We start from the raw sequence: 27,278 nt of genomic DNA, 5'->3' as shown, positions 1-27,278 counted from the left end.
TGGGGTAAAAATAAAGGGACTGGGAAAATATAGATAAAAATGTTATCTTTTCAGATATTTCCTTTGCTAGAAATGTTGAAGAAAGCTACTTAATAGAAAGTATTTTTAAAATTCAGTCCTTAAAGATATGAAAATATTTCCCATACTAAAAACAAATGTTCGTCTATGAAGATACAATAGCTACTCAGGTTCTTAGAAGACTGTATTTTACTTGCAAAAGGAAATTGAAGACACAGATTCCTCAAAGCATAGTCAGAAGAGATATTAAATCCAATTCCCATTCACAACATAAATGCCCTCTAAAACACATTCAGAGTCATTCAGTGACTATTTAAAAAGCCCTAAATACATCTGATATTGTTCTAAAAATACACCAAGCAAAATCCCCAAATATCCATCAACTGATGGGCAAAATGTGGTCTGTCCGCATGCTGGAATATTATTCAGCCATAAAAAGGAATGAAGTACTGCCAAGCATAGTGGTGCATGCCTGTCATCCCAGAAACTCGGAAGACTGAAGCAGGAGGTTCCCAAGTTCAAAACCAGTCTCAGCAAATTAGTAACATCTTGTTTCAAAAAGGTGGGGGCTGGAGATGTGGCTCACTAGAAAAACGAATGAACCCTGAAGACATTATGCTCAGTAAAGAACAAAGATACAAAAGCCCAAATGTTATATAATTCCATTTACATGAAATGTCCAGAATAGGCAAAGCCACAAGGACAGAAAGTAGATTAGTAGGTCCCAGGGACCAGGGGAAAGGGAAAGTGGGGAATGACTGCTAAGGGCACAAGATTCCTTTTGGAGTGAGGAAAATATCCTAAGAGAGTGGTGACGGGTGCACAATTCTGGGAATATACTAAATCCCACTGAACTGTGTACTCTTAAAGGGTGGATCTCTTGGTAAAGGGTAAATTCTCTCAATAAAGCTAAACAAGAGGGGAATAAAGAATGCTAACCACTTACACAATGATTTACAGTGATTTTTTTTCCACAAGTGACATACAGAAGATAGAGAATATCACTTAATTTGGAACAAAAGACGCAGTAAAAGCATATAAACAATAGCAAGGATTGTTTGAAGTTCAGTATTTCAGACTTAAAAAGAGATACACATTGCGGGTGGCGTCAGCAGGGGGCGCTGCCAGCGCCCGGTGGGTAGTGGTGACGCCTTCTGTAGCCTGCACGCTGCAGGCGTTCAGCGTTCGCTGTGAATGTGAACGGAGCGATTGCGCTGGGCTGCAAGGCAAGAGGCCTGTTGTAGGGTGGCGGAACTTGAGCCAAAGAGCTCTTCCTGGAGAGGATCCGGAAGGCCTACATTGGCAACAGAGTACTGTACTTACGGTCTTTGCAGAGAATGAGGTCGCTGATTGACAACCTGGTAAAAGAAAGAAACTCACAGCATTCATAGTAGAACGGGGCTTTGGAGGAGTTATTTCATGGAACCTGAAGATACACAGAGCATTCAACACTTGGGAACTTCATTGTGAAAAACGCCATAGTACCCATTCCAATGTCCCTAGAGAAGTTGAAGTCAGGTTCAAGGACATTTGGCTACCCTTTCTTCTTCAAACAATGGTGAGGCAACATGATATGTGACAGGGTTGGGGAACTGGATGGAACACTTTCTCCTGGATAGCTGTCAGACCTGCAGTAGGACACTTCGTCCATTCCACAGTGGAGGACCTCTAAAGGATCTTCAAGGAAAGGACAGAACAGGAGGAGTCCCAGAGGATCAGACCTCCATTTCTTCCACTCTTTTCTTCTGGGAAATGAAAACCCAAAGTTTAAGTAAATAATAACAAACACTAAAAGCATAGAAATTTGGGGGGGGGGGGAAGAGAGATACATATTGCTTGGAAAGGAATTTGGAGTTAAAGAGCCACGTTATGCCAAGTACACAGCTCCCTCCAATGCGATATGGCACTTCAACTTTCTAACTTACTTTGTATAGCACATTAAAGACTATTTCAAAAACTGTTAGCCTACAGCAGCTCAGGAGGCTGAGGCAGGAAGATTTCAAGTTCAAAGCCAGCCTCAGCAACAGTGAAATGCTAAGCAACCCAGTGAGATTCTGCCTCTAAATAAACAAAATAGGGCTAAGGATGTGGTTCAGTGGTTGAGTGCCCCTGGGTTCAATCCCCCATTAACCCCCACCCCCCAAAATTGTTGGCCTTGGATATTTAAAACAGTATTTCCCAAACTTCAGTTCCATAGGTACCACCTTCAGTATTTCTGCCATCCTCATACTTGTGCTATTCTGTGCTATTACTGAGTATTCTTGCTACATCCACTTAACCACTGACTTACCTTTTTTTCCTTAACCTCATCTTAGACAACAGTACGCATAAAATCAAAAGTTTGATTTGTTAACTTATTTTTCGCCATATAGTAAAATAAATCTTTAGCAAATTTAAAATAAATTTAGAATATTTTAGTATATTTAATAGACCTATATGACACTTTAATCAACATATCTACAACTTGAGAAATGTTTTTTAAAAAAATTGCACACCTGGTAACTTATCTATTACTTTTAAGTTACAGGAAACTGAGAATGCTCAGGAAACCACCGGTGGGCACCAGTTGGGATCATTCCAGCCCCTACAGAGAGGCGCGCGGGTGGGGGCAACAGGACGAAGCACGTGGGCATAACAGAGGAGAGCGGGTGAAGGACAGCGTGGGCAACAGGCCTTCAGGGGCAGCCAAAAGAAGAGGGCCGCGAGCCTCCGCACACCTTCCAGAGGACCGGGCTGCGAGCCTGGCAGAGGCCGGGTGGGGAGCAGCTCTGCCGGGGCTCCCCTCCCCTCCCCCGCCCTGCCCTCCGGCCCCGCCCCCAGAGCTGCTCCACACTCCTCCCAGCCTCCTTCAGAGGCATCCCTGCAGCGTGCCTCGGTGGTTGCCTAGGCCTTTCTGCCGGGATGTGGGCCTTCCTGACTGGGGACGTGCTGTGACCGGGACACCCCCGGAGGGCGCACGTATTTAATTGCCCTCCGTTCTACTCCCTTCCATACTGCAAAGCGGACCGCCACTTCTGCTGCTAAGAACCCACCCGCAGGTCAGGTGGGGAGCAGCGGGTCTTCTCTCCCCCACAGTCCCTGTCCTGCACCTGGCCTGCAGGAAGGCTGGGAACGGGGGAAGGAGAAAAACACTGGCTGTCCCTCTCCTGCCCATTAATCATTCTTCTGGAAGCTAGATATCACAATTTTATTTTGATAATTCTATGCAGAAAAAAAAAAAAAAAAAAAGCAAGTCACCTCAGCTTCATCTACTTCCTGCCCTGACAGAGACCCTGGCTCCACCGGGGCCAGCAACAGCATGTCCTAACAGTCCCGCACTCAGGCTTCCGCCAGGCCTGGGGACTGTGAAGAGGGCTCCTTCGCCATTATTTCTTTTCCTGAGTGAAACTTTAACATACAGCCCCTTTACCGTAGGCTTCCTACAGGTTTTCCAGAAAATATTAAAGAACTGCAAAATTCTTAGGTCTGATTGGTTTTGTGTTAGACTACTGCGCTGTCAAAGCGATCTTTGGGTGTATTTTTTTAACTTCATGACTCATGACTTCTCAAATAATTTTATTCCTAGCATCTGTATAATTTTCAAGTGAGTATTAAACAATCAGGTAACTCCATTACTAGCAATTAAGATTAATATCTGTGAACATTCTCAGAAATTCATGAAAACACTTGTCTCTCAGAATCCAAGGTAAAATTATAATCAGATACATCCCCTCTCCTTGGAAATCTAGCAGTGTTTCTCCAGGTGTGGTGGGAGGGCCACGTACACTAGAAATGCCACGGGGAGAGGGCGGGGGCTGGCGGGAGTGGAGCTTGTTAAAAATGCAGACTCTTGGCACTACGTTAAGTCAACTAGGTCTGAGCGTGGTGGCCAATAATCCACATTTTAAATAACTGTCCAGACAATCCCTAAGCACCTGATGCCACTTCTGAGCTACCTGAACCACCTCTTCCCACCACAATGAATGCCATGCAAATAGGAGTCTCACAGTCCTTGTATATCTAAAGTTAAAAAAATAATGGAGGAATGAATATTCAAGATAAAAAAGGATACAAAATAAAAAACTCTCTTCCTTGGACTCTGGCAGAATTTTGATTCCAGGGTGAACTGCAGCCATGAGGGGACATTCTCCACCTCAAGAACAATGTGCCTACAATGAAGCAGTCTTTTGGCCCTCCAGCTTAGAACACAGCACACTCTCAGAGGAATGCCATCCCTACACAAAGATTCAAGAACACTCGAGTCTAAGTTTTAACTCACTATTTTTCAACACTGGGTCTCTGACACGACAATTAGGCTGAACTGGTGGGTCCAGTGGTTCTTGGACTTGGGATCGCTGAAGATCTTAAAACACAGGTTGCGGGGCTCTAATAATCGGCACTTCCAACAAGTCCCAGGAGATACTAACACCTGGTACAGCGATGAGACCAGGAACCGCTGCTTTCATCTAACCCGGTCTCCTCGCAGCCAACATCTTTTAGGATTCACTGTAAATTTCAATCCCGCTAAGAAGTTCTTCCACCTAGCAATGCCCCAGCCACATGCTGTAGGGCTTCTTATGCCGAGTACACGGAGGAAGCTCTCCAAATTTAAAACATGTGATAAGCAAGTCCTTTCTTGGCAACCCCAGTAATTAGAACCCTTCCTGTTCCTCCCCTAATTCCTGGCCTCATTCTGACCCTACAGCCCCTTCCTACCCTTTATCGAGTCTTTCTGTCCTCTTTGCATACTTCCTAGAGCAGGAAAGCCATAGGAAGGGCAGAAGGTCCCTCTGTTCCTGTCTTACGGAACTGCACTTTCTTACCAGAAAAGCACGACATGCTCACCTAGGGATTTATTTGGTGATCACATCACAGGGCTGCAGCTGTACAGATGAAGTCATCGGTGAGTACTGTGCCCAGGAACAAAACGAGGTCAAGGGTAAATAAACTCAAGAGTCGAATGTCAGAATCATTCAGATCTCAATATTTACATTCTGGTTCTTTGAGGGAATATATATATTCTACAACACAGATTTCCCATCAGAGGTAGGTTCAGAATTTACACACTGCACTTGGGTTCCCTGCTCTTAAAATGGCTTTGACTCCATCTCATCAAAATTTATATACACATTCCCAGCATCAGGCTGCACACAGTGAACTGAACATGTATTCAGTTCATTCTTCCCAAGACAAGCAATTTCTGAAAATTAAACAGTACTGGGAGCAAGGTAAGAAAATGTATTTGCTATAGCTCAAATATCTTTGGAGGATCTTTGGAAGCTCAGTCATCTTTTAAATTTGAACATACAGCTGACACTTAATTGGGGGACCATGCTAAAACTATATAGGAAGTTTTAAAGTAAGTGAAAGTTTATTTTCCTTTTAAGTTCCATTCCTTACGTGGGCTATGATATATATGTTTAAGAAAAAATTGTAAACCTGGAGAACAAATATAGAATTACACCAATACGGAAGAAACTGAAGAACATTTTTAAAGTGTTGGCGATAAGCTGATTAAATGTTGCAAACACTACATAACGTAATTTACCCTAACTATTTCACTACACAATTTACTACATAACATATAATTTACCATGTAGTATAAAAATATGGCTTTTTAAATTATTGTAAAAAAATGATTAAACACAACATATACTGTGACCATAGTGTTTTCCAGAATCTGAAATGCCCTCTTCATTAGAAAAGATGTTAAGCAATATTCCAGATCAAAAAGAGTTGTCACACACAACCAAGTCCTTTGGCATCCATTGGCTCAAACATGACCACTGATGTTAGATTTGGCCAAATACTAAGCATGGCTGCAGATGCACACAGACTGCTCTGTGTCATTCGCCACTGGAGAACAACCGCTGGGAGGCAGTACTGCTGCTTTTCAAAGTGCAAAACAGGATGTGAGGGCAATCTGGCTGTGACATCTGTCACTCCATTGATCGCCAGGGTTGATTCGGCTGATCTGGCTGGCTAGGCGGGTGTCCCCTTCCTCCCTCACTGCTCCATGTGCGTCCCTCCCGAAGCTGCATGCTTGGTCAAAAAGGACAACCTTCTCTGATAGAGGAGGACCGTTCTTTGGTCAAGGGTACACGAGTAGCTGCGCTCCCCTGCTAGAACCTCCAAACAAGCTCAAAGTGCAAATCATCTTCTACCATGCTTTCGAGTCTATATTCTGTATTCAGTGCCAATGTCCATTTTCATGGTCTGGAAAGAACGATCCATTTCTCTTTTGAGGTGCTAAATATTAAACATCAAAATAAATCAGGACTTATTTTGAGAAATGTTTGTTTAGTTCTTTTGTCCATTGATCGGGTTACTTTTTGGTTTTGTGGTGCTGTTTTTTGAGTTCTTTATATATCCTGGATGATAATCCTCTGTCAGAGGAGTAGCTGACAAAAATTTTGTCCCATTCTGTAGGCTCTGTCTTCATGCTCTTGTTTCTTTTGCTGTGCAGAAGCTTTTTAATTTAATGCTGTCCCACTTATTGATTCTTGGTTTTATTTCATACATTGTTGGAGGGACTGCAAATTAATACAACCACTTTGGAAAGCATGCAGATTCCTCAAAAGACTACGAATAAAACCACTAAATGACCCAGCTATCCCATTCCTTGGTATTTAACCAAAAAAACAAAAATTAGCATACTATAGTGATACAGGAACATCAATGTTTGTAGCAGTGCAATTCACAATACACAAATTATGGAACCAGTCCAGGTACCCATCAACAGATGAACGGATAAAGGAAATGTGGTCAAATTTTGCTCATCCACAAAGAATGAAATGATGGCATTTGCTTGTAAATGGATAGAGCTGGGCAATATCATGCTAAGTGAACTAAGCCAGATTCAGAAAGTCAAGGGGCAAATGTTTTCTCTCATATGCGAAGCTAGAGCAAAATAAGGGGGAAAAGGGTGGGGAGGTGAAGCCACAAAAATAGAGGGGAGATCAGTCAAGGAAGAAGGGGCATGAGGGGATGGAGGGATGGAGAACCACAGAATGAAACGGACATATGAATAGAACAGTGAGTTCTACCTTTATGTATATCTATAAAGCACCAATTAAAAAATAAATAAACAGAAGACTGACGACCAGTAGAGGAGAGGAAGGGGAACAGTGGGAGGCAAAAGGAGAGGGAAAGAAGGAAGTAAGAAAAAAAAATGGGGATCTGTGTGAAACACTGGTCATCACTCTTTATCAAGGTAATAAATTAACTTCTCTTTTAGAAATTGTCATATTTGAGCTGGGAGCAGTGGTGCATGTCTGTAATTGCAGCTACTTGGGAGGCCGAGAAGGGAAGATGGTAAGTTTGAGGCCAGCATGGACAACTTAGCAAGACTGTCTCAAAAAAAATTTAATTTTTAATTTTTTACAGGCTGTGATTGTGAGAGAGCATTTGACTAGCTTGTGCAAGGCCGGGGCTTAACCCCCAGTACTGGGGAGAAAAAGAAGAAGAAAGAAAAGAAAATATCATATCTAAATGTGGAAATAAGGTTATAACAATCACTTCATCAGTAGGAGATTTAACTACCATAGAAAATTCTTTATAGAAGCTACCTTTTAAACTATATCAAGCAGATCAACTTCCATGAAAAATCATCTGGATGAGCATCCAGTTAAAACATCATGGCTTGTAATACCACCTACTTCCTATTTTGCAATGAACATTAATGACATAATAACAAAACCTATGTCAGCTTGTATCTGTGGATAAGATAGTTTTGGGGGGTTTGTTTTTAATGCTTTGCTAAAAGAAGTGGGAGTTATACCCATTCTTTCTTGATGAATAATGCCAGCTAAGTTCATTAGGAAAAAACGAGAACAAGTCCACTGAGGTATGGACTTGCACAAGATCACTTAAACACAGACTGTGTATCAGTTGCTTGTGACCTCTTTACCGAGTCCACTGTAACTGGTTCTCAATCAACACTGTACATACATATACGTACAAGGTAAAAGTAAATATGAAACAATAAGGCGCAAAGGGGAACAGAAATGTGAGTAAAAGGCAGGGAAAAAGAGAACAGCTTCCAAGAGTTGTAAGAGGTAAGGCTGTGCTGACACTTCCGCCAAGAAGAGCAGACTTCATAAGCTGATATCAAATACAAAAGAAATGCTGGAAATTAGGTCATCCAGCACAGAAACCAGGGCTTTTTCAAAAGTATACTTAGAAGCAAAAGGATCAGATAAAGAAAATATTGAAAAAGAAAAAAGAACTGCTTACCTGGAAATCGCTATTAAAAACATGCTGAGTAAATTTCACAGCTTTGGAAAGCCCTACAGGAGGGGGTGCAGCTAAAGGAAATGCTTATGTCAGAAAAAGCGCCGCGAAGCTCGCCCAGGACAGAGCCCAGCCTGAGCTCCGCTACTTCAGAGCAGGCGCCACTCCTACTTGCTCCATCACCACAAGCCATCAAGGGCTCTCCGTCTCCTGTCTTTCACAATGACCTGCTCTGGCAACACTCTTCACCTCCACTCCCCTCAGCAAACCACTGGCCCTTTTCTTTTTTTTAACCTTAGAAGACACATGGTTTATTAGTACATAAATTTTCTAGTGTACATTAATCTGAGGTCGAAATTTGGTTTTTGAAATGTTTGAGTTATGCCTTTTATGTAAGCAGTTATTTTACCCTTTTAACTGCTTTTTAAAAAAAAAAAAATCTTAATTTTTTTTTTTAAAAAAGTGTTTCATTCCGATTAAAGAGAGAAAAGGAGATCCTATGTTTTGCCATTTGGTATATAATCTCAGTGAAAAATAGAGGTTTAGTCTCAAATAGCATGTAGGTTAATTATAGTTTGAGTCTAGAAATAAAAAAAACATAACTTTTCAACAGAATCATTCAACAAGTTCATGGAGGTCAGACACAGTGGTCACCATGCCTGGAAGCGGAAAGGACAGCTGTCTGGGCCCTGACAGCTGCTGTTCTCTAGCAAGGAAAGGTACACTGGCCTTTGACGTACTCTGTCTATAACACGTGAAGCAGAGAGGAGACCACTGGACTGTCCTGGACGTCTTCATTATCTGGAACAGCTCCACCTCTGAAATATTTCATTTCAACAGTCTAACTTCAGGCACGACCACCCAGTCCCTCCTCATCTCCTGCTTACATACCGACACTTATTTCACTGAGCCTCTGGTCCCGAGTTCTCCATTTTATCCAACCCATCTGCTCCCTGCCTCCAGGGCAGTGGTTCTCAGCTGGGGTGATTCTGCCTCTCCAAGGACAGCTGGCAGTGTCTGAAGACATTTTTGATGCTCACGACTGGAGGAGGTTGCTACTAACATCTAAAAGGTAGAGGCCAAACCCACCGCTAAACACCCTACAGTGCACAAGCTGGTTCCCTCACAAGAGAGAATTACAAACGGTCCTGAAGCTGAGAACCTGCTCTATGGCCTTCTCTTATACCATGGTCCATTTATTCAGTGACTCTTATAACAGTTTAACCTCAATTCTATTGTCCTTTCAACCTTCTGACAAAACTGCTCTCTAAAACCTCAACCTCAGTCAATTGACTCATCCAAATTTTCTGCTTCTCAATTTGGCTACTAAGTTCAACAAAAGCTAAATAAATAAATAACCCAGCCACAGGAAAGGCTGACTCTGCATACTCAAATTCCATCTCTGGTGGGACTCCGAACATTCCAGGCAGGCGACCCCTTCTGTGCCTCTCCAGTCTTCCCCTCAACTCCTGTCCGATCCCGTCGGCGATTATTCTAAACCTCAGTGCTTCCCTCAATTCCTGCCCCACCAAATCAACCCTCAGCATCAGCAAGCTCATCGCCTTCACTGGAGAATTTCTGCTTCCATCAAAGAACTTCCACGTGTTTCTCCACCATCCTACAAATTTGTGTCTATCCCCGCCCTTCTCCCCACCCCTCCCAGGGGAAAACTGTCCCCTCGTCCCAGTGAAACTTGACCGTGGCCTCTGCTCTGGATGTCCTCTCTTGACCTCCTCTGGGTCCCTGCTTCATCAGTCAGCCGCTACCTCAACTTCTTCCTCTTCCCAGACTTTTTCACCCGGAATGTCGGTCAATGTTCCAATCTCCTCCTGGGGCAAAAAGTCCACAAAAGAACGAAACCTCCCCTAATTCCACATCTCCCTCCCTCTTTTCTTTCTCCTCGAAGTCAAATTCCAAGAACCATCTTCACTGCCACCTCATCACTCCCCGCACGTTGGGTCCTCTACTGGCTGCTCTCATGTCTACCAAACTGCCACTCCCACTCCACAGTGGAGGCGATGGCTTCTTCTTAGTCACCCTTGACTGGGGAGCTTTGATGCGGATCGCTGAGCCCTCTTTAAGCTTCTCTCATTTCACAACTGCAGTCACGTTCTCTCTTTTGTACCTTCCTACCTCTCCGGTGCTTCTCCCAGTCCCCAGATGCCAGTGCGTCCTGCAGGCCAGCTCTGAATCCCATCACTAGACCGTGCAATCCCCACTCCGGGAGCTTCAAATCCGGTCCCCAGTCCTGACATCTTATGACTAAGTTTTCCTAGTCAATGCCACCACCACCTGCCCAGAATCCTGGGATCTTCCCCAATTTCTTACTCACATACAACTGAGTCACGTCACTTGAATCTAAGTGTTCCTGGGATCTGTCATGTCAGATCATTCTCTCTGCAACCTGCCTAATGCAGGTCATTTTCTCTCATCCAGAACGTGTAACTATAATAAAAATGATAAATATGCAGGAGTGAAAAAATCAGTTTCCTTTTATAAGCAGGAATGCTACACAAATACAGTGATGTATGATTCAAAGGAACACAGAACACTGGAATTCTTTTTTAAGAATGAATTCTAATACCAAAAGAATTTAGGTAGATCATTTAATCAGCCGCGTTGGAGATTCCCAACTATCCAATAAAGGGTAAAAGAGATAGATATAAGGACCCTGAGAACCATAACATTCATTTTGTGATTCTGTTTCTAACAGACATTACAGATAGTTCACACCTCTAAATATACACTATACTTGTAACATATGCAAGATATTATTGGTGCCAAAAGGAATGGGCTTATTTGTCTCCTTTGATGCCAAAATATATCAGGTATATCCTGGTTTCCATCACTTTCAAAAACTAAACCTTCAATTGTAAATGTCAAAGAAATAAAATATAAGCAAAAGAAAAAGCCAAGAAAAATTACAATGAAATTGGTCATGTATACATAAATGCTATTTCAAAATAATTTCATCAGGAATCAAGCGACACAGAGTAACGAGTCAGCAGTAAAATGAGTGTGCCATAAACCATCCTGACAGCCACCAACATTCTGAAAGAAGCTCTTCCGCCAGAGAATTCTCACAGCGTGAAAGGCAAACACAGTCAACATATATGCAATACGAGATCATAAAAAGTTTCAGGATCTGCTTTTCAAAGATCAGGTTCTCAGAGAAGGGTAAGAATTAAGCTGTAAAAATGCAGTCTGAATTCCATTTGAACGCTATGATCCCAATTAAACGAGAGGCACCTGTCACTCTTCTGGCAGTCTGAATTCAGTTCTTTCATTGCCTGCGAAGCTCAGAAGCACTTCTCAATTTTAAAGCAGGTATAAAAGGAGAAGGTACAAGAAGAGGGTGGCAGGCAACGCAAGCTATAGCACAAAGTGATATTGACAAGACGTAGGGATATGTGAGCTTTGGAGCCAGAGAGCCCAAAAGCAAACTTCACTTTCACTGCGTGCCAATCTTATAATTTTAATAATTCCCTTAATTTCCCTGTACCTCATTTTCCTCATTCTGTATAATGGAAACAAAACAGTACCTAATTCATAGGTAAAGTGCACTGAACAACACATGACTGACTGTGAACCCTGTAGAAATGTCAGGGAGTACTATCAGTGGTGTTATTTTCCTTACCACTTTCAGACTGTGTATTATGTGAGAGGGAAAATTACAACACATGCCCAGACTCCAGTCTAACAATATACACCAGGAATTTTGTTCATAGTTCAAAAATAATATTATTTCAGTTGATATCTCCCACCTGGATCTTCTGGGAGCTCATAATCAAATCAAATCATCAAGTTCACATCACACAAGATGAGAAATATAAAAGAAGTGTAATTCAATATACAGTATACAGTTTATCTATACAATGGAATATTATTCAGCCTTTAAAAGGAACATAGTTCTGATGTGTTACAACACATATGAACTTTGAAAACACTATGCTAAGTGAAATGAGCCAGTCACAGATGAACGAATATTGCACTACTGTAACCACACGAGGTACCTAGAACAGGCAAACTCAGAAACAAAGCAGAACAGAGCTTGCCAGGAGCAAGAGGAAAATGAGAAGATATTGTTTAATGCTTACTGGGTGCAGAATTTCTTTCTTTTTTTAATGGTACTGGGGATTGAATACAGGGGTGCTGAGCTACATTCTCAGCTCTTTTTATTTTTTATTTTTGAGACAATCTCAAAAAGTTGCTGAGACTGGCACTGAATTTGCAATGCTCTGGCCTCAATCTCCCAAATTGCTGGGATTACACAACACTGTGAATATACTTAATACCTCTGAACTATACACTTAAGAAATGGTTAAAACTGTACATTTCATTATTATATTTTACAATAAAAAGAACCATTAAAAGAATAGCACAGGGGCTGTGGTCATAGCTCAGTGGTAGACGGCTTGCCTAGCAGGTGTGAGGCACTGGGTTCAATTCCCAGCACTGCATGTAAGTAAAATAAAATGAAGGTCCATTGACAATTTAAAAAAACTTTTTTTTTTTACATATTTTCAACAGGATATTGTTACACACATATGAGCCTTAATGGTATTAATAAAAAAGACAAACTACTCATCCTTAAGTTCCTAACTTAAAGACATCAAAAGAGTCAATATTAACTCTTAGCTGACCTTGGTTTAAAATACACACCTGGAAATGAATACACACCTTGAAATTTTCATATGGAACATGATTTCACTTTGTTGATTAGGTAACTTTTTTAGCTCCTTAAAGGGAGAAAGGGAGGGAAGGAGAACTATACTAAAGAAACACATGTTTACACATGGTCAACGTAAATCTCCACTCCAAATACCTCAAGCAAAATGTTTATTGCACAACAAAGACAATAAAAATGAATTTAATAAATTAATGTCTTTCCAGAATGGCTTAGAATGAAGGATTACAGTCAAGATAATTTAACTATCTAGTAAACTGGTAATTACCATATCCAATATCATTCAAGGAACAATTTTCATAGTGGAATGTAAATTTCAAAGGTCTAAAGCCAAGACCAGCCTGATAATAAAAGCAGAACTTCTCTAGCCCTTTTGATATACTTAGCATTGTTCTAAGCTTTTTATATATTCCAACTCACCTTAACCTCACAGCAACAATCTTCTAAGTATTCTTCTCATTCCTATTCAAAACAATGAAACTGAGGTATACGGGGGTCAAGCATGGGATCATGTACTTACTAAAAATCTATTAGTCTGATTCTGCCACTTGTATTTTAATCACTGATTTACTATCTGTTGGTGACAATAAGGGATGGACTACAAGTACAGGCAAACTAAAAATACAAGACAGTTTGGGAGTCAAATACAACAAAAGCCCAGAAGAAATCACCATATTGCCACACAGGATAACATACCATGTTCATGACTGAATAAAGGAAGGTTAAGTCTGTTCAGTACACTTAATGTCTAAGAAGGCAAGAAACTGGTTAGTATCTTTCAAAAAAATTCTAGCCAAAAAAGCCAATAGGATTTTCACTTCTACACAAAAGGTATTTACTAAGTAACCTCATTAACCATTTATCTCAGAGTCTTTTGCTTCGTCTTTGCGGTACTGAGAATTAAACCCAGAGCTCACGTCTGGGAGACAAGGATTCTACAAACTGAGAGACATTCCCAGTCCTTTCTATCTTTTGTTTTGAGACAGGGTCTAAGTTGCCCAGGCTGGTTTCTAACTTGTCATCCTCCTGTCTCACCTCCCAGTTACTCAACCATGTGCCACCAAGGTTGCCATTATGTGAGTGTGTGTGTCTGTGTCTGTGCTGCACATGCATGCCCAGCAGGATCACAAATTAAGCTATCAGGGTGTTTTAATTCCAGGAATATGAGAACTTTAAAAGAACAGAAAGTTTCAAATCATGAGTGAATCAACTCACAGAATTCTATGTGACTATTGTAAAACACACACTCACACAACCTAATGTTTCATCACTAATAAAGTTTCTTAAAAAATACAAAAAATGCCATGCACAGTGGCACATGTCTGTATTCCCAGCTGCTGGGAAGGCTGAGGCAGGAAGATTCCGAGTTCAAAGCCAGTCTCAGCAACTTAGGAAGGCCCTAAGCAACTCAGTGAGACCCTGTCTCTAAATAAAATACAAAAAAGGACTGGGGATGTGGCTCAGTGTTTAAGCATCCAGTACCAAAAAGAAAAAAAAAAAAAAAAATGCTCTGAAGTCATACATAGACCTAAGTTTAACTGTTGGCTCTATCATTTAGTTGCTGTGAAAATACAGCAAGTCAATTTCACATAACTGAGTCTTAGATCTTTTTTTTCTCTGTAAACTGGGGATAATAATTCCTAACTCACAAGGTTTTTGTGTGAGCTAAAGAGGAAATACATGCAAAGTGATGGACACAGTCCCTGGGAAACAGCAACACCAGATGGTCGACAATGAGCAACTACTATTATTCCCTGCCTTATTTTACTTTGTGCCCCAAATATTGGAAGAATCTAATCTTACCAATTAGCAAATCGTTGGTAGACTTCTCAATGATATTAAGTGCAATATACTCCGTTTAAAAAATGAACCATACAAAGAATACAAGAAAACAAAAACCACCAAGGGGATCAAGAATAGCAGAATTCTGCTTCTTATTCCATTTACTCAACATCCATTCTGGTTGGTTTTGTAAAAACCCATATTATTCCTATTGAACAATATGAATCCTGTTGCTGTTGCCACCTAAACATTCCTAGAGAGTTCTGTCACTCTTTGGGGGGCTATCTTTGCAAGGGTAACTGTCGTCATTGCTCGAAAACCAGAAAGAAACCCAGAGGCAAGGAGCATTTTAATGAAATGCTGTTTACTGTTCATGCACCTCGGCAGCTGATTGGCTCCCACGTGGATCATTATCACAATAGACGTTCGCATGACTGCGCCACAGCAGCCACCGCCATGCCCTCAACCCGCTGAATACGTGCGTTAGTGCGCCAACTCCAGACTGACAGGGAAGGCATGCTCTTCAGCGACACCCAAACTCAGAACTTGGTGCTTTCGACAAGGGTCCTGGGGCAGCGGGAGGGCGGGCTTCGCCGCAGGTGGCACGGACAGACTCGGACTGCTGGGTCTGCCTAGCCCGGGCTCCGGACGTGCCCTGTAGGGCTCGGAGGGCGCGGGAAGGGGGTTGCGGGCCTAAGAGAGAGGAGGCGGCAGCAGACGAGGCTAAGGCGGCGGGACAGCGGGGTCCAGGCCCATCGCCATGCCGGGGGCTGGGGCGGTCAGCGGGGGCGCCAAGGGCGGGTTACCGACCCCGGAGTCCGGGGCGCTGAGGGGAAGGGGGTCTCTGCTGCCAGCGCAAACGCGAAGCAGGGGCGGGCGCCCGCCGCCAGCGGGACGGGGTGCTGCTGTAGCCGGTGAGCACGAGAGGAAGGCGGGGACCCAACCCGGGCGCACAGGTTACCTGGCTCGACCGCCTGCCCGCCGGTCTCCACTTCCGCGGTCTCGGGGTTACCACGGGCGACCCGGCACGCGCCGCGTGACGTCATCCGCGCGCGCCAGGCCCGCCCCTGGGGAAGCGCGGGGTGGGGCGGGGCGCGAACAGAGTCCGCGCAGGCGCGGAGCGGCCGAGCTCGCGGACTGCGGGATTTGATCCGGCTGGTTTACGGTGTCTAGGTCGCCCTGCGGCTTGGCCGCTCCCAACTGCAGAATCTCCTGGGCACTTAAGAAAAGGAAAAACCGCCACTAGAATACACGCATGCACTTTTATTCCTCGTGCACCCTGCCGCATGCAGCAGCGGTGTACAGTCGTTCGCCCCACTGCAGTGAGCGAGGTCCCCGCGTGCCAGGCGGGCGCTGTTAGAGAACGGGGGGGGGGGGGGAGGGGGGGACCCGGTGCCCTCCCTCGTGGAGGTTATCTTCTAGCTGAGAAAGCGAACGTTCAGTGACTCAAGTGTTTTTGCTCTCTTTTTGCGTTCTTTGAGATAAATGTGTGCAAGAAAGAGGGCAAATTGCTGAGAAGCTGAAGAAAAGTGGCTGCCCCTTGAACCTGAGCCTTCTGAAGAGGCTTGTTTAAGTGGATGAGGAGGAACCAGCTCGGTGAAGATCTGAGGGTAGAGCAGCCACCAGAAGGATCAGTTGTGTTAAATATGGGGAGGAGGCTGCACTCCGTGCCCCTGGGAAAGATGGGTAGGGGAATAACAGAGGATGAGACCAACTAGGCAAGGAGAGGCCTGATCATGCAGAGACTCTGAGCTGTTGTAAGGAGCATGCATCTCTCTCAGGTGTAGTGAGAAGCCATTGAAGAGAGAGGGACAGGATCTAGCTTTATATAACAACCTGCCGGTTGCTGTGTGTCTGGTGAACTGCCGAGAGGCCATAAATGATGAAAGACGAGTTGCTTTTGCCAAGATCAGGTAAGATGTGATGGCAGAAATGGACAAGTTTCAGGAATAATTCGGAGGCATACATGACCCACATGAGATGGATTAGATGAAGGTGATCAAGAAAAGGAAAGTGTCAGAAATGACTCCTCAATCTTGGGATAAGCAAAATAACCATGCAATACAATACAGACAAGATTTGTTTCTCCTTTCAACCCTAATTCCTTTGCCTCCTGCTTTCTAGGTTTTCCTCTTCCCTCTGACCATCTCCCCTCAGTTTGCATCATGGAAGCTACCTTCTTTTCCTTTCCCTTAACTGTTTTCCCCCTTGGTCTTAAATTGCCAATCAGAGGCTATAAATCCAAATCCTTCAGCAGCTTTGAGGTTCACATAAAGGAACAAAGCCCATGGGGACAGAGACTGAAGAACTCCAACTCTTGATCTGCTCACCTCTAGTTGATTTTTGCCAACCAGGAATACCAGCCCAGTGATGTTGGATGCTCTAATTTTTTTAAGAGAAATGAATATAAAGAGATTTATATGAAATCTCCCAAATTTTAAATATTGGTCACTAACTCAGATTTTGTTAAACTTGTTGTGGATGAAGCAAAACACATCTGCTGGCCAGATGAGACCTGCAGGCTACAACTTTGTCTCTTTGATGGATATTTCCCCAGAGTGATAAATTTGTTCTTGTGTGACTGTTCCAGGAAGCTGACAACTCTAAAGTCACTCCACCCAAATGCCCCAGTTTCACTTAGAGGTCCAGGTGACATTTGAAAAACTAAATTATCCTCTCCTCATTCCTCATGTATTCTCTCGGTTGTCATCAATACCTTCCCAGTGGCCCAGCCTGAAATCCAGGGTCATCCCAGACTCTTTAGTGTCACTCATCCACAGTCCACTCCATATGTATGGCATCTGCCCTGCACCTCAGTCCTTGTTAACCCCTGCCCTTTTCAAGACTTCACACCTTTCTTGGGGCAAGTCGCTTGACCTCCACACACTTCCTTTTCTCATTTATAAATGAGAGAATTGAACTAGACGATTCCTAAAATCTGATGCATTTGTTAAATTCTGCCTAATAAAGTCCCCAAATGTATCAGAGTAGTCGCCTCGAATTTGCTGAGGTCTTTCTCCAGGCCATAACAATGCCAAGGATATTGTGACCAAGATGATTGGAAAAATTGGACTTGATATCCCTCACTGGGGTTTAGTAGATTGGATTCCATTTGAAAGGAATTTCTGAGGTGGCTCAGGTGAATGAATCCACTAGAGGAGTGGGTGACAAAGCTTATTGACTGTCCCTTAATATCCAGTCTTCTTTTCTTCATTGTAGTAGAACCCTCCAACTTCAGGTAATGGAATGACCTTATTTTAGTTGGGCATATATCCTGAAGAAAGACTGTTTTTTAGCCTCTCTTTTTTTTAACCTGTCTGTGGCCCTTAGACTAACATCTGGCTAATGACTGTAAGAGAAAGTATAATGTGGCAAGTCATGGTGACTATCTTTAAAAAATATCAGTTTCTCCTCATCCTCCTTCCTTTGTTTGGGATGTTCTTGCCACTTCTAGAGCAGCCATCTTGGATCATAAGTCATCTTTCGGAGCCTTATGGGAACCATAGGGAGTCTGATCTCTAAGAACTTTTTTGTTTTGTTTTGCTTAAAGATTTTAATTGTCAGGCTGAGTTTGTAGCTCAGTGGTAGAGTGCTTGCCTAACACATGTAAGGCACTAGGTTGATCCTCAGCACCACATAAATAAAGATAATATGTCCATCTACAACTAAAAAAATATTTTAATTGCCTTTCTTTTCAATTCTAGGATCAGAAAACACTTCATTCCAAAAAATAAAATAAGTGTTCCTTAGGATTTTTGCATAGGGCCACTGTTTTATCTTTTTAGCTGCTGTGACTAAAAGACCTGACCAGAACAACTGTGGAGGAGGAAGTTTATTTGAGAGCTCATGGTTTCAGAGGTCTCAGTCCATAGACAGCAGGCTCCATTCCTCAGGGATCTAGGTGAGGCAGAACATCATGGCAGAGGAGTGTGGTGGAGGGAAGCAGCTCACATGATGATCAGGAAACAGAGACTCCATGTTCCAGATACAAAATATGTACCCCAAACCATGCCTCCAATTCCCACCTCCTCCAGCTACACCCCACCACTTTAGTTACCGCTCAGATAATCTCATCAGAGGATTAATCCACTGATTGGGTTAAGACTCTCACAACTCAATCGTTTCTCCTCTGAACTTATTGCATCATCTCTCCCATGAGTTTTTGGGGAGATACCTCACCTCCAAACCATAACAGTCACCATACCAGTTTTGAACCATCTGCCTCTGTATTTTAACCAAAATAAATAAGCTGTTCTTTTAGTGATGTCACTTTATTTTGGGTTTGTTTCTTCCATCAAATCTCATTCTACTTGATGTAAGGATGAGGCATCAAAAAAAAAAAAATTATAGGAAAAGCATTTGCAGCTTCTATGCAGACCTGATAGCAAGAAGAACGGTCCTCTTGAAGGAGGTCGAGACTGGAACACATTGGCCTGTAAGAGGGTCTGCCTGAGGCAGTAACTCCTAAATTCAGTTGCTTAATAATGCCAGCACTTGACCATCTCTAGACCCACTCATCATATCCTACCCTATATCCCTGCTTTCCCCTAGTAACAGAACCCTGATCAATGAAGAAGACCCATTTACTTCAGAGAAGATAGGTCCCTTCTCCAGCCCAGTGGATACATGGTTATAAATCTAAACCGGATATGAAATCTCATTCCCTCTACCATGTTTATGGTCCCAGCTCTCTCACAGCGGAGGGTGGACATGTGGCACAGTCTGGCCATTGAACTGGAAGGAGAGGTGCCTAATGGATTCTGAGACAGATGTGTTCTCCTTATGGATGGTCGTAAATATCTCACAGGCCTTTCTTTTCTGGCAGAGTGTTGCTCCTTCCTTTATTGCTTGTGATTCCAGCTTGGGAACAACCATGCTCCTAGTGCTCAGCGGCCATCTGTGAGCACAGCTGCGGGTAGGAAGGGGAAAAGTCAAAAAGCAGAGGAAGGAGAGGGAGAGGGCAAGGGAGTCTGAGTCACTGCTGACCCAACTGAGCCACTGAACCAGGCCTCAGTCCCAGCCCCTCTTAGGAGGGCTTTTGGTGGTTGATGCTTGCAATTATTTTGTTGTTGCCATTATTTACAATTTAAGAGAGAGAATTCCAGAATATTCAGCGGGGTCAGATTTCCATCTTCATTATTTTCCATATCAAGCCTTGTTTTCCATGCTTAAATAGCAAACACTTTTTCTGTTCCTCCAGTTCTTCTTGCTTCTGTTGTGGCCTCTATCTCTTGAATATCTCTTGAACTCTTCCCATGATTTGCTATCCTGTAAACAGGATTTAAATTATCTTTACAATAACTCTTTTGCATATCTCTAATATCAACCTGGTTTTTTTAGTATGCTATTCCCACTTTTTTAGACTGAACTATAAAGAGTTCACAGACAGGAAACACATATTTATGTTCAATAGAGGCTGTAGGGTTGTGCCTTGTCTTGTTATAGAGGCCTCAGAATTTGCATGTCAGTGGGCCACCAAATCCCCACCCACTAAAGGAAATATCAGAATAATTCCTGACTCTTCTGTTATTGACATGGCGCCCAGCACCCACACGGCTTCTCTGAGCTTGTGTGTTTTTCTCTTTTGTTCAATGAGATACTGTCCATAATCCATTTTGTGAGATTCGGGGGGAGGAAATGTTCAAATTCTTCTGACTACCCCCAGATATAAAATATAGTCACATAAACCCTTAAGCTCTTAGCAAGATTTCCTTTAAAATAAGAAAAATAGTCTAAAGCTTGTCTACCATGTCTCTGACCCACTCAATGTCACCACAGGCCACCCACACATCACACCAAATGCAGTTGAAAGACATGTCAAAACCTAGGTTAGTTTTGCATATCTATCTCTTGAGGTGAAAGCTGTGGCAAAAGAAAAAAACAGAAAGAAAAAAAGCTAAAACCCCCTGTGGGCTGATGAGAGACGGGATGAATATATCACAATAAAAATGCAGATTTTGAAATATCTGCAAGTTTCTGGGAGGAGGATGGGTGGCAGAGGAAGGCTGACTGAGAAGATTGGTTTGCAGATGTGAGCCACGCGTGTCTCCATGTTGGGTCGAGGTGGACTGGAGATTTCATGTACAGCTCTGTGCCACTTGAATCTCCCCGTCCTATCACTGAGGAGCATACTGGTGGCGGGTGCCCAAACAAACGAGGGAGGAGACTGGCTTGAATGGACAGTCGTTGCCAAGGACCCTGGAGCTGAAAATGATACTATTTTTACCAATGAGCAGAAAATAAGAGGCATGAGGAGAACTTAAGCTGTGGTTGTGGAAGAGGATAGGAGGTGAAGACTCCCAAAAGAAAGTGGCATTCGTGGCTAAGTGTTCACTGGCACCGGGGCGCAGGCAACAACAGCTGTCGGAGGATCTTGGTGAAAGTCTACGTGGAAATTGTTCAACCGTAAGTGCACAGAGCCTCTGGCTTCTGGAGAAGAGAGTGTACTCCCTCCACTCCCATCTCCGGTTTTTCTTCTGTCATACTAGTGAGCTCTGTCAAGCAGTCAGTAGGAACAGAGATGTGCAAACCTGAACATTAATATATTCCAGCTAAAGGAATACACGTCATATACTCATATTCTTTTTGTTTTTTTTCTTTCAGCTACATTGACTGAATGCTGCCATGTGTTAGGTACACATCTGGGCTCTGGGGATACAGAGATGAAAAAACACGTTCCTGACATCAAAGAACTTCCAGTCTACTGTGGAGATGAAAGTGGTTTATTATCTGGTCGATGGGGACCAGATAGCAAAGCCAGGGTAAATTTGGGAAGGCGAGATGGGTGTTAAAAACAAAGTTGAAGACAAAGTGGAGTGGAAGAGGTCAAAGGGAGATGGCCTGGGATCCCCAGGGTAGTCTTGCTGGTTGGCAGACACGAGAGGCTAATGGGGACTTGCTAGCCTTGGGTTCTTGGGACAGCCAGTCTTGAGACTGGCCTCTTAAAGGAGCCTGGTGCATACTTATTAACTTATTGAAAAACAGCTGAATGAAAGATAAGACTCCTATACGACTTTGTTTTCAAGTTTGGGGGAGGCATAAAAGTAGTTGCACGAAAAGATATCCCCCTTGGGTGGGACTGAGGGGACACATGCTCTAGCTGCATTCAGAAGTTGAGCACAGCAGAGTCTTTCACCCAACTGCAGACCCAATGGTGTTGCTCTGCAAAGCGTCCAGCAAAGCTCTCCTTGATGGGTCCCCTCATGATGTGCCAGAGTCCCGGCCACCAGGCCGTTGCCCTGTAGGAGAACTCCTACCAGCATGCAGATGTTCATGCAGCTGAAAGCTCATCTCACTGACCACTGAGGACAGTGTCGGAAACGGGAAGAATTGTGATCCTGTTGTCCTCCAAAGCCTCAGTAACTTCAAAAGCAGCAGCAAAAACCTGCTATTTGTCACAACCTGGAAAGACATTACTCCTGAGATCCTGCAGGATTCAACCTTTCAGAAGCCTCTGACCTGTTCTAATTCCATCACTGTCTTTAACAACAAGGTTTTAAAGATTCTGATTTTACTATCTATTTAATGTACAAACACTTCCAGGACTGATAAACATAGACTCAAGGTTACCACTGGCTGGATGTTTACCTTAGTTGGAACTCTAGTTTCAAGTAGGAGTTGATGATAAAAATGCAGAACTCAAGGGCAGGAAGGCAGTTGAGTCCAAGGAGCCAGGGGAAGCCTTTAGGACTCTCTTCTCCTCTCTTGCTTTCAAGCATTTCTGCTTCACTCTTTCTCCCTAGATCTATGTTCTCTGAACCTCTAACCATACAATAGGTGAAGACAAATCAACTCAGAATACACAAGTTTCTATCTCCTCTTCTAAGAGATACCAGATCCCTTGATTCCAATTCCAAATCACTGAGAGAAAGAATATGGCGAAGACCAGTTTAGTTCAAGTGTGAACCCTGAATCCACTCAGCTGTGGTCAGGAGGCAGGTCACATGACATGATTTTTCCTGCTGAGTGCCCTTCTTTGGAAGGGGCTAGGGAAAGGAATGATTCCCAAGTCTACTATTTTTATTACCAGGAAATACCCATCCAACAGATGAAGCAAATTCCCATGGCAACATGAGAATCCTGGCTTGCAGAGAGGACCAAGATCAGTGTTAGCAGCTTGACAGCACTGCTGCCTCTGACGCTTTCCTGCATCCCTGGAAAAGCGTCATTAAAATCTTCAGATGGGGCTGGGATGGGGCTGGGGATACAGCTCAGTTGGTAGAGTGCTTGCCTTGCAAGCACAAAGTCCTGGGTTCAATCCCCAGCACCGCAAAACAGAACAAAAAATCTGCAGATGACCAGATGAGATCCCCAAGTTAAATGCCTGCATATTCCTAGAACACACATAGCTGTGGCATCTAGTTAGGAATGACTGCAACAGAAGAGTTCCAGGAAGGTTCCTTGTAGTGAGCGCTGCTGTTGCCAGAAAACCAGTGTGATTAATCACTCCACGAGATCCATCGAGATTACAGTCAGAGCGCTCGGGGTGTTCTTCCTCATGAACTTCAGTTCCTTTTAAGTCATTAAAACCTAATTTGAGGGAAACAACTGTTTTTTGTTCCTAAGTACTGAAAGGATGGAATCAGACAAGGAAACTCATAATCTTTCAGCATTTACCTTTAGCCTTCTTAGAGGAAGCAGCCTGTGATAAAGGGCCGTGGGATAGCATCGACATTACTTCTGTGACTCACATGCTTCTGAAAATCACATAGCTCTCTCTCACCAACTGAGTTTAGAGAGCAGGGGGCTCAGTGTGGAGGCTCGCGGGAGAATCTTTTTATCACAGAAAAAACAACGTGTTCCTCCAAAACATCTCACATGAGTGTTTTGGGCTTCGTTCAGAGAACCTGATAGCGCAGTTCTGTGTTTTCTTCTGAACCAAATTTAAACGAGAGAGATTACTAAATTGTTGATTGAAATCAGTGTCCAGAGAAGACTGCGGCCATGACAGCCAGTGACGGTGACATTCCTCCTGGAGAGGATATGTAGTCGCCCGTGGTGAAGATAGTAGTGACCTGCCATAAGGGGAAGGGGCAGAGTATAGTACCAGCTTGTGGTGGGATAACAGGCAGAATATTCGTTTGTGGTTTGTTCCTACTACTATAGGACTCGAAAAGGAGGAATTTTCTTTCGCTGTCCAGAGAAGACTTTGTGGTCTATATTTTCACCCCATAATGCAGGAATGGCTTTTGTGTCAGTGCCTAGAAATTCATTTCCTACTACCTGGGAAGGATCATGGGTGGCCGGTGGGTGGGAGAAGCAGTGAGTGGAGGCAGCGCTGTCCACACAGGGAGAAGAGGGGATTACCCCACAGAAGGGTGCTCCTGGGGTGGAAGGCCACATCAGCCTGCCAAAGTGAGCGTTGAGGAGCATTCCCTTTGCTACAGCCAAGATCCCAAGGCAAACTCGTATGAGGAACTTACAGGAGAGAGGAGGAGGGGCAATGTTTTGGGTTTTTTTTTTTTGGTACTAGGGATTGAACCCAGGGGCACTCAACCACTGAGCCACATCCCCAGACTTTTTAAAAAATATTTTATTTAGAGACAGGATATCACTGAGTTGTTTAGGGCCTTGCTAAGTTGCTGAGGCTGACACTGGGATTATAGGCGTGCACCCCTGCACCTGCAGGAAAGAAATTTTGACACTGGGGTGGGGCTGCATTTGCCAGGGTCTTGTGCGTGGTATTAAAGATGTTGGACTTTTTCCCAAAAGCGATGTGTTAAGCGAGGAGTGAGACATTTTATCTTTATAAATTATGAAGAACTACCGAATAGGCCAGTTCCATAACGTAGGCACCATAGTGGCCTCATGGAGATAGCCTGGTGGAAATCTTGCACCCCTGCGATCTCCATCAGCCACCCCAATAAGCATACGATTTATAAGACAAAAAGAGCAGTGTGTGTCCTACAGAAATGCCCCTTCTAGAGTAGCCCTGGAGTGCTCCTTCCTAACAGCCCTGGGTGCAGATCAGCTGCTGGGTAAGTACTGTTGTTGTTCACCCACAGGAAGAAATCAAGACAGAGAGAGATTGACAGCTAGTGAGCTTCGGAGTGAGCATCTGAACTGAGGTCTCCTTGGTTAGAGTTGGGGTCCCGGGGCAGACACAGTGATTGTTCCATCCATTTCCCACACAAGAGGCTACCTGCAAAGTCTCACGACACGCCACACGCCCTTCTCTGGCTGCTGGCATCTGATTGGCCTACACACAGGGATTCAGCCTCACGGAAGTGACACTAATCCATGAGAGCAGGAGATGGCAAACACAGACCCACATCCTGGCTCCCACCAAATGATTCCAAGGTATGCTCCGCAGAGTCTCCCGTAGGGTCCCCAGTAAGGTGGAGGTCAGTGGCCATAGAGGTGACCTGGTCATGAATTGACTTCTTATTGACTTTTCTCCTTTCCTCATCCCACGTCCCAACTCCGCCTGAGTGCTTCCTGCCATTGGCTTCTACATAAATTATTTCCACCTAAATCTTTGTCTCAGGGGCTACTTTTGCAGGAGCCCAAACTAAGAAAGCTCTTAAGCAATAAAGTCTACCGCCTCTTTTTGTAGAACTTGGGAAATTTCCAAAATATTCCCTGTTATCAGATCAATTTAATGAGCATTTAATGGGTACATGGCCCTGTACCAGCAGGAACAAAGGAGCCACTTATGACACCTTTTTTGGTCCATTACTTTAGACAAAAGTTGGCAACTCCAAAGAGGGAAACAAGAATAAATGACAGGGACAGCTGACAGGGCTCTATGTCGGTGGCCCTCTCCAGGGGTGAGACAGAGCAATAGCACTTATTTCCTAATATATTACTCTTCCAGGATATTAAATGTCTCTGTCAGGGAAAATAATGCCACGCCATTAAGAATTAGTAATATACAATTTTGGATGACACTACTCCATTAATTCCTGTTCAATCTTAGTTGAACACAAATGCTATTCAGTGTTTGGATGATTTATCAAGATATGAAGTAAAGCTTGCCAAATCTCTAGCTATAGTCATAAATAATTTCAACATCTTTCATTTCACATTTTCAGTTTAAAAGGCCATAATATTGGCAAACTTATCATGGTTGGACTTTATGCCTCAAATTTTATTTTGAGCACAACTCTTATCTTTAAAAGCAGCATACATATCATGACTTTTTAAAAAACTGGAAGCCTGATGACAAAATGTAGCTTCGTACCTGAATCGTGCATACGGTCTGCAAGAAGACTTTGCTTTTCCTGGTGCACCAAGAATGGCTTTTGCTGAGGGAATGTCAGATAGCTTGGTTGAGCCATGCTGCTATGGTTTAGATGTCCCCCAAAAATCTCGTGTTGAAATGTGATTCCCAATGAAACAGTGTTGAGAGGTGGTGGGAGTTTGAAGGGGTGTTTGTGTCTTGGGGCTTCAGCCTCATGCAGGGATTAATGTAGAAGTGAGTTCTTATGGGAGGCAAATGTGAAGAGGGGTTTGTCGTAAAAGCAAATATGGCTTCCTCAACTCTCTTTTGCTCTCTCTCTCACCACGTGGCCTTGTCTGCCCTCCACCATCTTACATACAGCAAAAGACCCCCTCATCAGATGCCAAAAAGATTCCAGTGTCTTACTCTTGAACTTAATATCTTCCAGAACTGTCAGCAAAAATAAACTTCTTTCCATTATAAATTACCCAATCCTTGGTATTTTGTTATAGTCACAGAAAGCAGATAAAGACGCATGCCAAATTCCAGACAGAAGTAGAGTTTACTTTGCAGTTGATTGAGGACATTTGGGCTATGATAGTTCTTAATTTCCACTGATTTCTAAGCTTTGTTGAAAAAAGACCCCTAGCATTAATTAAGCCCATATTTGTGTAATTTGGTCTGTGTATGAACATACAGAACTCTAGAATGTCCCAGAATATTGTGATCATTTCTTGTGTGCTGAAGTACGAGGGTTCTGAGGAGGTGACATGAGCCAAAGAGTTCGATTCACTAGAATTCTCAAGATAATGGGGCAGGGTTTGGGGCACACGGAAGTGAAGGGAAACAGTTGTCAGCTTAAACTACCCCAAAATACCAATATTGTAAGTCAGACTCTGGAATGTTCAGTGTCTCACGAGGATCCTGGGGAGAGTTTCCTGGAATCAGCAACATGGGGCTAAACAAGATATTCTGGGGTCACAACAAAGACATGGCATGGAAGGTGTGTGGGACAGGAGGCACAAGATCGGTGGCCCTGAACCACTCTGTGCAACCTCTTCTAGAGAGCCCAGATCATTGCAGGCAAGAGGTGGTGACTGGAAAGAAGACAGGCATGAACAATTAATGGAGATACGGGAGAGAAAGTTTGAGAAAGAGAGAGAGAGAGGCGTTGAGTGAAGCAAGGAAAGATTGGCTGTTGACATCATGTCCGATGGAGAGCCACTTCCAAGAAAGAAGCTACAACTGATCATAGTTCAAGTTTCAGAACAACTGAAGAAGAATTGATAACTTTGCACAGGGCGATGAAAGCCTGTGTAGGTGACAACATGCACCAACGAATCAGAATGAGGGAGTGTGCAGCCAGGGCTCCTTGCCAGCAAAGACTGTCACCACCCACTGAGCATACAAAGAGCCCCA

General features: G+C 43.5%; 1 protein-coding gene across 34 annotated transcripts in view; it reads right to left on the bottom strand.

Moving 5' to 3' along the window:
• AOPEP (aminopeptidase O (putative)) overlaps positions 1-15,694 on the bottom strand; it is a 302,298-nt gene extending 286,604 nt beyond the window's left edge. For 8 of the 34 annotated variants that reach the window (XR_013758750.1, XR_013758751.1, XR_013758752.1 and 5 more), the window contains exons 1-3: positions 15,078-15,689; positions 4,843-4,907; positions 961-1,376 (exon numbers count right to left, since the gene is read on the bottom strand). The gene's annotated coding sequence lies outside the window, so the exon portion shown is untranslated. Of the gene's footprint in view, positions 1-960; positions 1,377-4,842; positions 4,908-15,066 lie in introns of those variants that run through there. The other 26 variants (XR_013758742.1, XR_013758743.1, XR_013758744.1 and 23 more) reach the window with 9 other exon arrangements.
• Between the last annotated feature and the right edge of the window lie 11,584 nt (positions 15,695-27,278).

This window comes from Sciurus vulgaris (genome assembly GCF_902686455.1).
Source record: "Sciurus vulgaris genome assembly, chromosome: 13".
NCBI lineage: Eukaryota > Metazoa > Chordata > Mammalia > Rodentia > Sciuridae > Sciurus > Sciurus vulgaris.
The sequence above is the reverse complement of the archived record's forward strand: the minus strand, read 5'-3'. Positions and strand labels throughout refer to the sequence as shown.